Genomic DNA, 12,969 nt, shown 5'->3' with positions numbered 1-12,969 from the left:
TTTCTACAATGTAGAAAAACTAAGGCCTTTTAAAACCCTTTTGTTGTTACTTGGCAAAGTACAGAGAAAGAGATTCAGCTTTTGCTGATGATGGCCAGCAACAAATTTAACTAGGGCACTGATTTGCAGTGTGGCAGACTAAGTTCAAGAACTTGGGCAGAATCAAGCAGAACAAGAACTTAAATTAACCCTCTTGTGTATGGGAAGCCCTTGCTAGAAAAAAACCCAAAACACTGCACCTCCCCTTCTTATCTTAGACCATTTCATTGAGATCACAGCCTTTCTTTAAATAAAATGCTATAATTAGCTCTGTCTCTGGGTGTGGAGACCCTGAAAGGCATTCCCTTAGTCTGGGTGACACAAGGAAAGCTGTTAGAGGCCTATAGTAGGAGTCTTAGTAAAATATATGTATTGTATAAGTGGCCTTGCCCTGATCCTAGTTGTTCTAGATGGGCTGCAGCTGTGATGTCCTTAATTGGGTGGCAGCTGTGGCTAATGAGGATAACTGGGGTAAAAGGGAGTGGTTTGGCTGGTCAGGGAGAGCCTTGATGAAGAAGCAGGAACATCAGTGCTGTGAAGAGCTGCTTGTGAGAAAACCAGCCAGAGAAGGTATGGGACTCTAGAAATGTAATAGCAACCATTAGTGACTCTGATGTGATAGAAGATAGGACAGCCGAGAGCTGTGGCAGCCTGAGAGCTGCGACTCTAGAAATATAACAACAATTTGCGATAGAAGATAGGACAGCCAAGAGCTGTAGAAGAACATGGCCTTTGAGTTGAGGAGCTGTGACAGCCAGGAGCTGTGAGAAATATGGCCTTTGAGCAAGGAGCTGTGTGTGTTGTAAATGGCCTTTGAGTCATGGGGAAATGTATGTCTTGCACTTGAATATCTATATTGTATTTGAATATCTGTAAGTAAAAGAAAAGGGGGAAATATAGTAGGAGTCTCAGTAAAATATATGTATTGTATAAGTGGCCTTGGCCTGATCCTAGCTGTTCTAAATGTGCTGCAGCTGTGATGTCCTTAATTGGGTGGCAGTTGTGGCCAGTGAAGGTAACTGGGGTAAAAGGGGGTGGTTTGGCTGGTCAGGGAGAGCCTTGGAGGAGCCCTGATGAAGAAGCAAGAACAACACTGCTGTTGTTGAAGAGCTGTGTGTGAGAAAACCACTCAGAAGGTATGGGACTCTAGAAATATAATAACAACAGAGGCTGTTGGCTCCTTCCTCTTGTTCCTATGTCCCTCAGCCACTCCCTCCCTATTCCCTCATTGGCCCTCATCTTTGTACTGGCCCATGCCCCTGTTCAGCCCTTGCCTCTCCAGACACAGAAACCTGGACTCCCACCACGAGTCTTGCCTTGGGACCTGAGCATCTCACCACATGGCCAAATTAAACATCTGTGGTTGAAAAACGTTGATCACTTGTTTTTAAAAGTTTAATAGTAATAAAATGGTTATAAAAAATAGCAATATAATTAGAGTAATAATAATTTGGGCAATTTGGATTAGGACAATATGAGACAATAGAAACAAAGAGTTACAGACAGTCCAGGTACCTCTTTCTGGGCAAAATAAGCCAAAAAAAGGACCCATGTTAACAAAGGATTAACCCTTAAAAACAATAGCCTGTTGCATATTCATAAACATCATCCATGATGCATAAATTCCATTCAAACACAGGATTCTGTCTGGGCAGTGTCAGCTTCTTCTTCATCTTAAATGGCATCTTCAGTGCTGAGTGGGGCAGGAAGAAATTCATTTCTTCTGATAATGGAGCAATAAATTCTCTTTCTCTGAAAGATTTAGGTGTTCTGTGGCTGCTATCTGGTGCAAGTACTTCATTTTTTTCTTAAAAAAATATCTCGTGTATATAGTTCTTATTTTAACTACAAAACTACATTTACCATATTATTAAAATGTTAATACAGCACTACTAATCAATACAAAAAAATACATATAGTAAATATCTGCGTAGAGCTATATAATATGCACCTTTCACATGTGGATACTGTGCCAAGGGCCCTTTTTGCTTCCTTACCCTGGACTTCACTGGCAGCTATTTCAGCTGCAGCATCCAGGTATGGTACAATATAGCTGCTGTCAATGTGTTTGATACATCTTATTATTGTGCTCACAATATTGCCAAGAGCTGCTCAAACACATTCTGAGAAACAAAACACAGTTTTGCCGAGTGCCAAATGTTCCATTTGAAGCACTGAAAGTTCCTAAACTTTCACATTTTGCCTGTAACTGATGCATTGTTCCTACAGCCTTTCTTGTATAACTACCAGGAACACAACTGATCAACTTCTTGGTTTCCCAGAGTCCCTGCAGAGTCCAGAGAACTTCCAGATTCTGGGAAATATTCCTAGCTTTGTCCAGTTTTGGAAAGAAGTTTCTCTCAAACCAGAAATACTTTTGCTTTTTGGGTAGAGGGTAATTTTCTGTCACTGAATACTTATGTGCATTCTCTCATGGCTCAGATTTTTCTAGAGAACAGCTCTGTACTTTCAAAGAGCAGCTCTCATTTGCCACCCACTTTCTCATCACTTCTTGCAACTGTGTTAAAATATGGAATGTGAAAACTGACTTATTCTAACCTTGTGGTTTTGTCCATCAGGGTGGTTCTTCCTAGGATTCAATGTCACCAAGAGGAGAGGGCTCTACACAAAAAGCAGAAATTAGCACCCTGGGAAGCAAGAGGACTTGGCAAGTCTGGTCCCTGTGACACATATTCTTCATAGTGGGATTCTCTGCTGTCCAGAAGGATGCAAACTTTGATTAAGGTGTTTTGCACAGATAAATCATTTTAATACCACTTTTCCAGTGTATATTCTCTGGAGTTTACCAGGTCAAAATTCACTGTGAAGGCAAAAATTCAATTTAATTTTCTTGAAGCTGTTAGCAGCTCAATATTCTTGGAACATCTATTACTATAAAACTTAATTGGAATGGATAATTGAGTAAAAAGTCCCTATGTGGAAATAAGAAATAGGAGTTTATCTATAGAGATAGAGGCCATGACCATGTAAGCCTCATGTTGGTTGAAGCAATTGGGAGTAGGAGAAGTTTACTTTTAATCTCAGTGACTGTAAAATAAAAACAATGGCACTGCAGAAATATAGCTTTACCCAGTGGTCCGGCTCAAGGCTGGGAATAACGCTTGGAACTCCATGAAAAATCTCATCTGTTGTTAAGCAAAGTGGAAGAAGTCAACCTGAACCACTTTATAATAGTTAAACCTTGTGCTAGTGGCTCAGATGAACTAATTTCTCTTTGCATGCAGCAGGCTGGGCAGATGTTCTGTGACTAATTATGGCAGCTCAGTGCAGTGCTTGTTAGACATTATCAGCTGGATCTTGTGTCCTTGTGTGACCACATTCTAGTTCCACCTGGTTTATAGGGATGGCTCTTTTCAAAGACCCCTGGATGCCTAATTCTGGCATTCTGCACACTTGTTGGCCCAAGAATAGTTTGAATGAATTGATGGTTAAGTATCAGTGAAGGAGCTTTTACTTTCTATCCTTCCATCCCTCTTGGAGTCTTTCATAAAGTAACTTTCGGTTTAAAAAAAAAATGGCTTTTTCCCCTGGGATAGAAGTACCCAGGTCTCTCTGTTAATGGGCAAAGCAAGAAGTAAGATCACGTCAAAGCCAGTGTGTACAGGGAACCTCAAAGGAAAATTTATTCTGTCCCGTGTAGTGCAGTGCAAAGATGATACAGGCACAGAAAGGGAAAGGAGAGAAAGTCGATAAGGAAAGTCATCCAGGGCTTCTTCTTGTCTAGGATTTTGAAACAGTATCTAGGTTTGACCGACTAAGAATCACATTAAACAACGTGCCCTTTTCCAGTTTCTCAGGGGTCTTCCCTTCACAGCTCTCTTGAGCTGCATCTTCTGCTGCAGATCATGGAGCCGTTGCGGTTCTCCTTGAAGAAAAGGACACCTTTTCCTCCTCCATGGCAGCACTTGGCTGTGGCAGTACGGTTGTGATCTACTGCCAGGCTTAATTACAAATAACTGTGTCTTTCATTGGTGTCTTATAATTAGCTTCCCATTTGCCAAGTTGAAAACAACATTCTCTGAAGTATGAACACATAATTCAATTCTCAGAATTCTGATCTTGAAAACCACAAAGGAGTTACTTGGTCTTCTGCATGTACTGGCCCTTCCCTGCAGAGGAACTAGCACAGTGCAGTCAAATGAAAAGAAAATGTCTGGGCTTGCTGGAACTTTTGTCCTGGTTTTGCTTCTTTGACATACAAAGGTTTGGATTTTGAAGGGGAAGAAGTGAAGTAGGGGAATATACAGAAAATACGTAAGACGGAATGGAAAAACATAGGAAGAATAGATCATGCAAACAATGGAAGATGCTTTTGGGCAGACAGGTGGACACTCTGCTCTTGTGAGACCCCACCTGCAGAGCTGCGTCCAGCCCTGGGGTCCCAGCACAGGGAGGACATGGTGCTGCTGGAGAGAGTCCAGAAGAGGTACCAGGATGATCAGAGGGCTGGAGCACTCTGCTGGGAGAAAAGGCTTGGAGACATGGAATTGTCCAGCCTGCAGAAGAGAAGCTTCAGGGTGATCTAATTGGACCTTTCAGTACTGTCACAGACATATTTTATGAAAAGTCCTTTTGCCAGGATCTTTTCTACTGAGAAGCTGAGAGGCCTCAGAAATGAAATGTAAACAATGGTTATCTGCTGCTGTGGAATGAAAGAGGTGAATCTTTGATTGGTCTCATGTGATTGTTTTTTATCAATGGTCAATCACAGTCCAGCTGTCCTGTACTCTCTGGTTAGACACAAGGTTTTATTGTCATTCTTTCCTATTCTTTTCCTTGCTAGCCTTCTGATGAAATCCTTTCTTCTATTCTTTTAGTAGAGTTTTATTATATAATTTTCTTTTAATATAATATATATAATAAAATATTAAATCAGCCTTCTGAAACATGGAGTCAGATCCTCATCTCTTCCTTTGTCCTGGGACCCCTACGAACTCCACACAGCACCTGAAGGAGCCAACAGAAAAATGGAGACAGTTTACAAAGGCCTGGAGAAGGGGGCATGGCCTCCCACTGCCAGAGGGAAGGGTTAGATGGGACACTGGGAAGAAACTCTTCCTTGTGAGGGTGGTGAGCACCTGGCAAAGGCTGCCCAGAGCAGCTGTGGCTGCTCCATCCCTGGAAGTGCCCAGTGCTGTGTTGAATGGGGCTTGGAGCAACCCGGGATGGTGGAAGTTTTCCTTGCCCATAGAAGGGTAGGGGGGCACTGGATGATCTTTAAAGTCCCCTCCAACCCAGACTATTCTATCAATCTGATTCTACAATTCTTATAGTTCAGCAATAAAAGAGAATAGGGTTCTACACATATAAAACCTCATGGCTAAATTCAGGACATCATACCAGGCTCAGGACAAATGATACACAAATCAAAACCAAGTTTCTTTAGGCTCTCAGTGTTGTTTTTCAGATTTAGCCTTGTTGAGAATTTAGTTGACTAGAGACTAGAAAAGTATAAGGCTGTAGTTAATTCTAAGTTTTGCACTTGCAAGGTAGCGTGTCTTTGGGCTTAGCTGAGTATGATAACAAGTGGACAGAGAGACATGGGAAATAGAGAATGTAGGCCCAAAGGAACGAGGAAGAGTTGATGGTATAGTTTAACCAATAGATCCCTTGGCTTACAGAATATTCATAAGCTTATTACTTGCTGTATAAGTGTCTGATGCTCTCTTCAATAAATGGAACTTGCTTATCACTCATATTGAGTGTCCGAGTCTCCCCTCACCGACAAAGGCCTCATTCTGCAACATAGCCTAGTTAATAAAGCTTCTCAGGGCAAGGATGAAATGTATTTTTAAATACCAGTAGTCACAAACAAGCACTGAGAAAGTGGTCTAAATTTCAGCAACAGTTTAGAAGTTTTGACAATTCAAAATGTTTGCAGTCAAGTGAAAAGCCAACAAGGTTTGGTAAGTAACAGACAACTCTTTAGTGAGTTTTCCTCCTCTAATTATGTGATGGAAGAAAATTGTCACTCAGTTCTAGATATTTTCCATCACTCCTCTGGACTAGCACAAGCTGTGTGTGCTCAGTAGCTCTGAAATTGTGTCTGTAAGCAGTGAGAGAGAAACAAAAGTGAGGTACCTGAGTTATGGACACTTTCCACAAGTCTGGACTTCAGCCTTTTCCTGCTACTATTAGCACACACTTGCACTGCACTTCTCCCTAACTAAAGCAGGATGACAAGCCTGTAAGTCTGATTCATCACTTACACCATCATTTACCTCAATACAGAGAATCTGCACTAAAAAAAATGAGAATGTCTGCCCTGACTCCCCGCACGGCTGTCACACTGTTACAGAGCTTACGAGGGTCTTCAGGGTGAAGAGAGAGACGAGAATGTTGACTTCATGTTCAGAAGGCTTGATTTATTATTTTATGATATATATTACATTATAACTATACTAAAAAGAATAGAAGGAAAAGTTCTCAGAAGGCTAGCTAAGCTAAGAAGAGAAAAGGAATGAATAATAAAGTTCTGTGGCCCGGCAGAAAGCGAGAACAGCTCTGCCGTGAGTGGTCAGTAAATCCAAACATCTACTCGAGATCAATCACAAATCCACCTGTTGCATTCCACAGCAGCAGATAGCCATTGTTTACATTTTGTTGCTGAGGCCACAGCTTCTCAGAAGGAGGAAAAACCCTAAAGGAAGGATTTTTCACAAAAGATGTCTGTGACAGTCACACCTCTCACCTCTGTGCTCCTGCAGGATTCCCAACACCATCCTCTGCAGGTTCCAGGACCCATCCCATCAGCCATGGCTGAATTATTGCCAGGCAGCCCCCACTGGGGCGTGGGGCTCCAGGGACGGGCACTGCCCCTGCTCATCAGCCAGAGCTGAGGCCTCTAAGGAGGGTCAGGCACAGCCCCACCTCCAAAGGCACTTCCCTCAGTGGGGTCTCCCCCTAACACGCCCTCACTCACAAGGGTGCAATGCAAGGTGAAAATGGAAGAAATGTGATTACACTTGGCCCAGAGGATGACAGAGAAAATCACACCAGGCAATAGGAGAGCACATTTCCTTCTGTCCCCTGTGAAGCATCTGCTTTACACCCGAATGAGTGAGGGAAACGCAGCCCCATGTGTGCTCTGGTGACTCCAGCCCCAAAGGGCCCCAGAGCACGCAGGGTCAGGAGATACCTCAGAGCAGGAGATGAGTTGATTTCAAGCCCCAGTGCCATGAGCTGTTTTCACACACATTATGAATGTTTATGAAAGCGAAAGGCTGCTCCTTTGAACTAGTTAAGGGCTATCATCCCCAGTTTATTTCCAATTAAAAATCCAGGGACAGAATGCATTTGCTGAAGGTCTCCAAGGGAACCAACAACACAGCAAGGATTAGAACTAAGGATTTCCTGTCCTATCTGCAAACCACACCTCTCTCCTGTTTACAATGTGAACTTATTCCCAAGCAGAAAAGCCATGTGAATGGAACAATTAATTCTGCTATTTTGGCCTCCCTTCCTTCCCCTCTCAGTTCATTCCTGGCATTACCTTCAGGTTCTTGCAAATCTGGTACCAGAAGAACTGTGGGACAAAGCAAAGCAAGAAAAGAACATTTCAGAACATATGTTTCAGCTGCAAATACTTGAATTTTGATTTATATCCTTGTTTGCTTAAAGAAGTTTGAAACACTTTGGAAAAAGTGCTTCATACCCTGAAAATACAGTGCTCTTGTTAATGAAAAATGAAACCAAAAGGTAAACTAACTCCTAAACCAAGGAGTAAGTTAATGAATGACTAGTCATGGTAGTTACCTGCACATGTCATTTTTTGTACACATGACTTGAGCAACACTAGAGTGATAGTGTTACTACTCAGAGTAAGTTACTATCAACAGAGTTTTAGAGAGACAATACCTTTGGTTTCCTCTTTATTTTTTAAGTTACATTTTCACATTTCATGGAATCAAGAGCTAAAAGCTCCTGGAAAAATATAACCTGAAAATTTCTCATGCCTTTCTGTGATTCCAGGGCTTAGGACATCAGTGCATTCCCACCCTACCAAACACCATGGGAATTTGGTAACACCAAGCTGATTGAAATTGTCTATAGCCTGGGATCAAGAGCAAGAATGCCTCAGCTCAAAGCCTAAGGTGACATTTTAGCCCAAATTAAATATTTAATCATCATTCTCCACAATCCATTGTTTTTAAGGAGCATTTTTTCTGGCAAAGTGGGATCTTTGATAAGTTCATATTCCCTGCTAGCACCACTCAAAACTACCAATCAACTTCTTACTGCAAAATGCTGCTAAAATTACAGGCTTCTTCAAAGTGCAAAAACATGATTCAAAGGAGCTGATCCTGCTCCTTTTAGATCAGTTGGCTTTTTAGGTGTGTTTTAGTAACACCTTCAGTGATGCATACAAGATAACTACAGGCCTGAGCTAAGACTAGTAGTTTCATCACCCTCTTCAAATACACCTGCACAGGTGCAATTTTTTGGTCTTCTACTGAAGGACAATAGCTTGTTAACTCAATTAATGTTTAAAAGCATTTTGCCTTAGTAAGAATCTAAAATAGAATACATTAAAGCTCGCTGTTAAAAATAACAGGGAAATCCTATGGACAGCAGTGTTTTTAACATGCTTGCTTTGCAGCTTCCTGCTTTTGTTAAACAAAAATATTTCATAAAAGTCTTTGAGGTTTTTCTTTCACTTCTTTAGATCCCCTAGGCAGGTTTATTAGTAAGGTAAAATTAATACTTCTTTTCCTTCAATAACCTTGCAATCCTTCACCCAAAAGGAGAAACATTTCTGTGTACAGGCCATGAGAGTTTGAAGGCTTAAAAAGCAAAAATAACCCAATCCTAAATGAAAACTCCTTTGGAGCTGTGTATGCTAGCTCCTCCCCTTCCTGGAAAGTGCCTGCTAAAGATGGTGGGGATGAGTGAGGCACCTCTCTCTCAGTTACCTGTGCTCCTGAGCAATGCACCATGCTATCTGATAGGGCTGTGCATCAAGGGCTGAGGTTCCCCTCCAAGGTAACTTTTTCTTCTTATTGTTTTTATTTCTGTTATGTTCCTTTCATTGATGTAAATGTACTCAAAGAGTCAAGAAATATTAATTATCCCCTTTCTAAAGACTGAATAGGATGAGAATTTAATAGCTTTAAAAGGATTCTCTGAGTAAGGATTTGTTGGTTTTGGTGTAACTTGATTTTGTCACTGGTACAAAGAACCTGTGTTCTCAACTGCAGAATCTGTTTCTCTGTTGGGTGGTGAAATTGGGGCTGGAAAAGACTAAAGCAGCATCCCTTACCCTTAGGCAGGGAGAAGCTCTACTTAGCCTGTTCCCAGGAAGGGACTCCGGGCTTCAGAGTGCCTTGTAGTGGCTGTGCTGTAAGTGTTTTCTGGCAAAGTAGTTCAGTATTTAATCACTTTTGGTAGAATAAAACCACTTTGTGAGAGCCTTGTGTGTAGTTTGGGATCACTGTTCTCATTTGGTTTCATTGATGTTGTTGTTTTCCCAGTGTTTTCAGAACAGCTTTCAGAGTTCCAAGTTATGTCCAAATTATCCTGAGTTGGAAGGCTCCAAGTGCCAGGTTATCCTGAACCAAACATTTAATTGGAGCTACTTCTTTTTAGGGAGGGTTAAACATATACCTTGGGAACTTTTTATCTTCTCCTATGGCTGCACTCTTCGTTTTAATAAGATTATTAGCATGCCATATCAGTTCTCTTATTTTGTGGTTGGGCTCATCTTTCCACAGTACTACAGCTTGTAAAACAACCCAAAACACAAAAACAAAACAAACAAACACAAAACCCAATAGTAAAATAATCAGAAACAAGAATGAAAATTTTCTATAAACCTCAATTTACCCCTCTTCTCTTGATTTTTAATTCTGAAATACTGGAACACTGTTTTCATCACCAACAAGCTCTCCAAGTTGAAAAATACTGGTTTTCTTCCCTCCAGACAGGTGCTTCCTGACTACCTCTAACACCTTTTCCCTTCTTTTCCAGGAGCTTTGTTTCCCCTTATCTTTCCCTGTATTTTTGCATTTGTTTTAAAATAAAATTCAGGTGCATGAATCCTCCACAGAATGTGCTTAAATAATCAATTAAAGTAATGTGTTGCAAATTGTAGTTTCAGTAACAGCGTCTTACCCCTGCTCTAAACAGATCAAATTTGAAACTGGTTTTAAACCTGTCTTGCAAACTACTACTGTAATGAACATACGAATTGTTTTTCCAAGCCTAATTACCTCTTCTGTTTACTTGTATCAGGCTAAAGTTAAGAATAAAAGTCTTAATAATTTATGGGAAAAAATGCTGAGGGTTCTTGTAATAGCAGGGCTTTAATCCAGTAAACTTTACAGTTTTGGGATGACACAAAGTGCTTGTTACCAGGATTAGTGAGTTTCCATGGCAGAGGTTTGCTCAATGAGGAGTAGTTTGGAGCACTCAATTCCAGAACCATTGAGTGGTTGTTAGACTGGGTTTTCTGGGAACTGGGTCACTAAAAAATTCCTGGCAGCTGTAAAGTGAACTGCAAGATATGTATTATCCTCTTCCACTTTTTATCATTGATAAGACTTAAACTAAACTGCCTAATGACTGATCAGATGATATTTTATGCCCAGGGGATGAACATAGATGGTCATTAAGGTCCCCTCCATCCCAAAGCATTCCATGATTTCCCCAACAGTACAGATGCTCAGTCATGTAAGAAACTTTAATTTCAACATTTCCCTTTCCCAAAAATAAAGCCCAGTGACTTTGGAAGTGCCCCAGTGATACAGAGCACAAGAAATATCTTTATAGTATTTAGGTTTAGGACACAGTGTGGCAGGAACTGGAAATGCTTAAACCTTTATTTTCACTCGGCTTTTGGCTGAAAAATTGTGGCCACTGGCAGTTGAGAGTTTGCAGATGGAACCTGGTTAAGGTGAAATCGGGTTGAGTAAAGCCAGAAAAAGCAGATGGAATTGTGTGTGCCCACAGAAGAGGCCCTGGGCTGGCAGCTGGCACCAAAAGCAGCAGCAGGGACCCAGCTGCCTGAGCCAGCTTGGTGTAAGAGGTGAAGAGAGTGGATGGGTTGGGACTTGTCCCACAGGTAATTTTCCTTGAGACTCATTGCAGAAGCAGGGTCTGCCTGACCTTTTGTTCAGCTTTCCGGCAGCAGCACCAAGACGTGACTCAGTGCTGGTTTGGTAAGAGCTGTTTATGTGAAATTAAGAGTGGGAAATGGGGGGTGAACATTAGCAAATATTTTCTAGGAGTTAAGGCTGTTATTCTCCAAAATGCTCTGCAAAAACACAATGGAAACCTCTCAGTGAGACACTTGAAGCTGAACAGAATAAAGTACAGAGAGTAGGGAATTACACTGCCCTGATGTTAACGTGCACATGGCCTCAGATGGCTCTGCTATTACTAAATTCCAATGATAATTCTGGTGATAATTGTTCCCTTTATTTCTAAACTGAATTGTTGTAATTCATTATAGTCTTGTCTAACAGGTCAAATTACTGGAAAACTAAAGCAGATACAAAATGAGTTACTGATAGTGCTCTTCTTTGGAGCCTCAGTTGTTTGATCAGTCATTTTACATTATTATATATTTTTATTGGTTGCTGGTCACATTACACTTTGATTTTTAGGTTATTTTAACTTCCACAGTTCCTGGTCTAGGCTGCTGTGAACTGACCATTCTTTATGTAGTTTTCTGACAAATATCACAGCAAACAGATCCAGAAATGCTGTTTTGTGAGTCCTTGTTCCTGTAAGTCCCTCCCACTTCCCAGAGGTGTTCTTCAGTCTCAGCTGAAGGAGTTTGTGTGTAGAGTAAGAATTAGTCATTAAAGCATGATAGGAGTACACAAATGCTCATTAAAGCTCTGTGCTGTTGGTGGCTGTGTATAAATTTAACATCATACAGTTACAATCCCCCCAGAGCACCTCAACAAATGCTCAAGCTCCAGAGAAATCCGAGTATGTGCTGACAAACTTTGAATCGGGGCTGTGGAACGCAATCTGCCTAATTTGCACCAACCATTCACAGTGTGAGAGCTCTGAAATACCAAGCAAGTGAACACCCAGGCAAAGGTTGTGGTTTCCAAGATGTCTTGCTAATTGCTCTGGCTGTGATTTAATGTTATTTATTTATTACACTCCATTATTTTCTCTAGCTCAGTTAGCTCACAACAAAACCCTGAAATATTGGAGTTCAAATCCATCATCCTAGCACCATGATATTAAATCTTTTCTAAGAGAAATTTTATTTTAATTATAAGCTTTGTACTAAGGCTTCATTAGTTTCTATTACAGAGCTAATTGCAGGTCTCTTTTCCTTATTTAATTTTTTTTAGCAGCAAAAGTTCTTAAACCAATGCTTATTCTACTATGAGAATAAATTCTGCAGTAATTATACAGAAGGCAATGGATGAATTGGACTAGATTTACAAATTTTCATGCTAAACAGTTGCAGGACAATTCCGCTTAGGTTGAAAAGAGTATGTTTAAAGAATTAATTTAATTTATTATTTAAATTCAGAATTTAAGGAATTCTGAAAAGAGAGGAATGCCAGCTTTCATGCTGGATTTGGTATCAAGTAAATATAGACACAAATTTGTAGAATTGAATTTTCGCTTGAGCTCTGGGAAATGTGGACTGGGATGTTTGGGATGAGGGAGTTTGTCTTTGTTGTGATTTTTTCCAAACATGCAGTGCTTTTGTTTTTAGGTTTTTGGGTTGCTCTCAAAACAATCTAAGCAAAATACTTGGTTTTGGAGATTTCCAAACTTAGATAAGTTGCAATTCTTTAGAACATTCCATATATGCTGAGTGTTCTTTCAAATGTTATTGTTCTTTCCAAGATTGATTTATTTGCCAGTGCAATTTTTTTACTGGGGATGCAGAGACAAATTTGAATTCCAAAATAACTTGTAATTTGGGCCAGTTGTGGG

The sequence above is a fragment of the Zonotrichia leucophrys genome, chromosome 22, assembly GCF_028769735.1.
Source record: "Zonotrichia leucophrys gambelii isolate GWCS_2022_RI chromosome 22, RI_Zleu_2.0, whole genome shotgun sequence".
In the NCBI taxonomy this organism is placed as follows: domain Eukaryota; kingdom Metazoa; phylum Chordata; class Aves; order Passeriformes; family Passerellidae; genus Zonotrichia; species Zonotrichia leucophrys.
Note: the sequence above shows the minus strand (reverse complement) of the source record.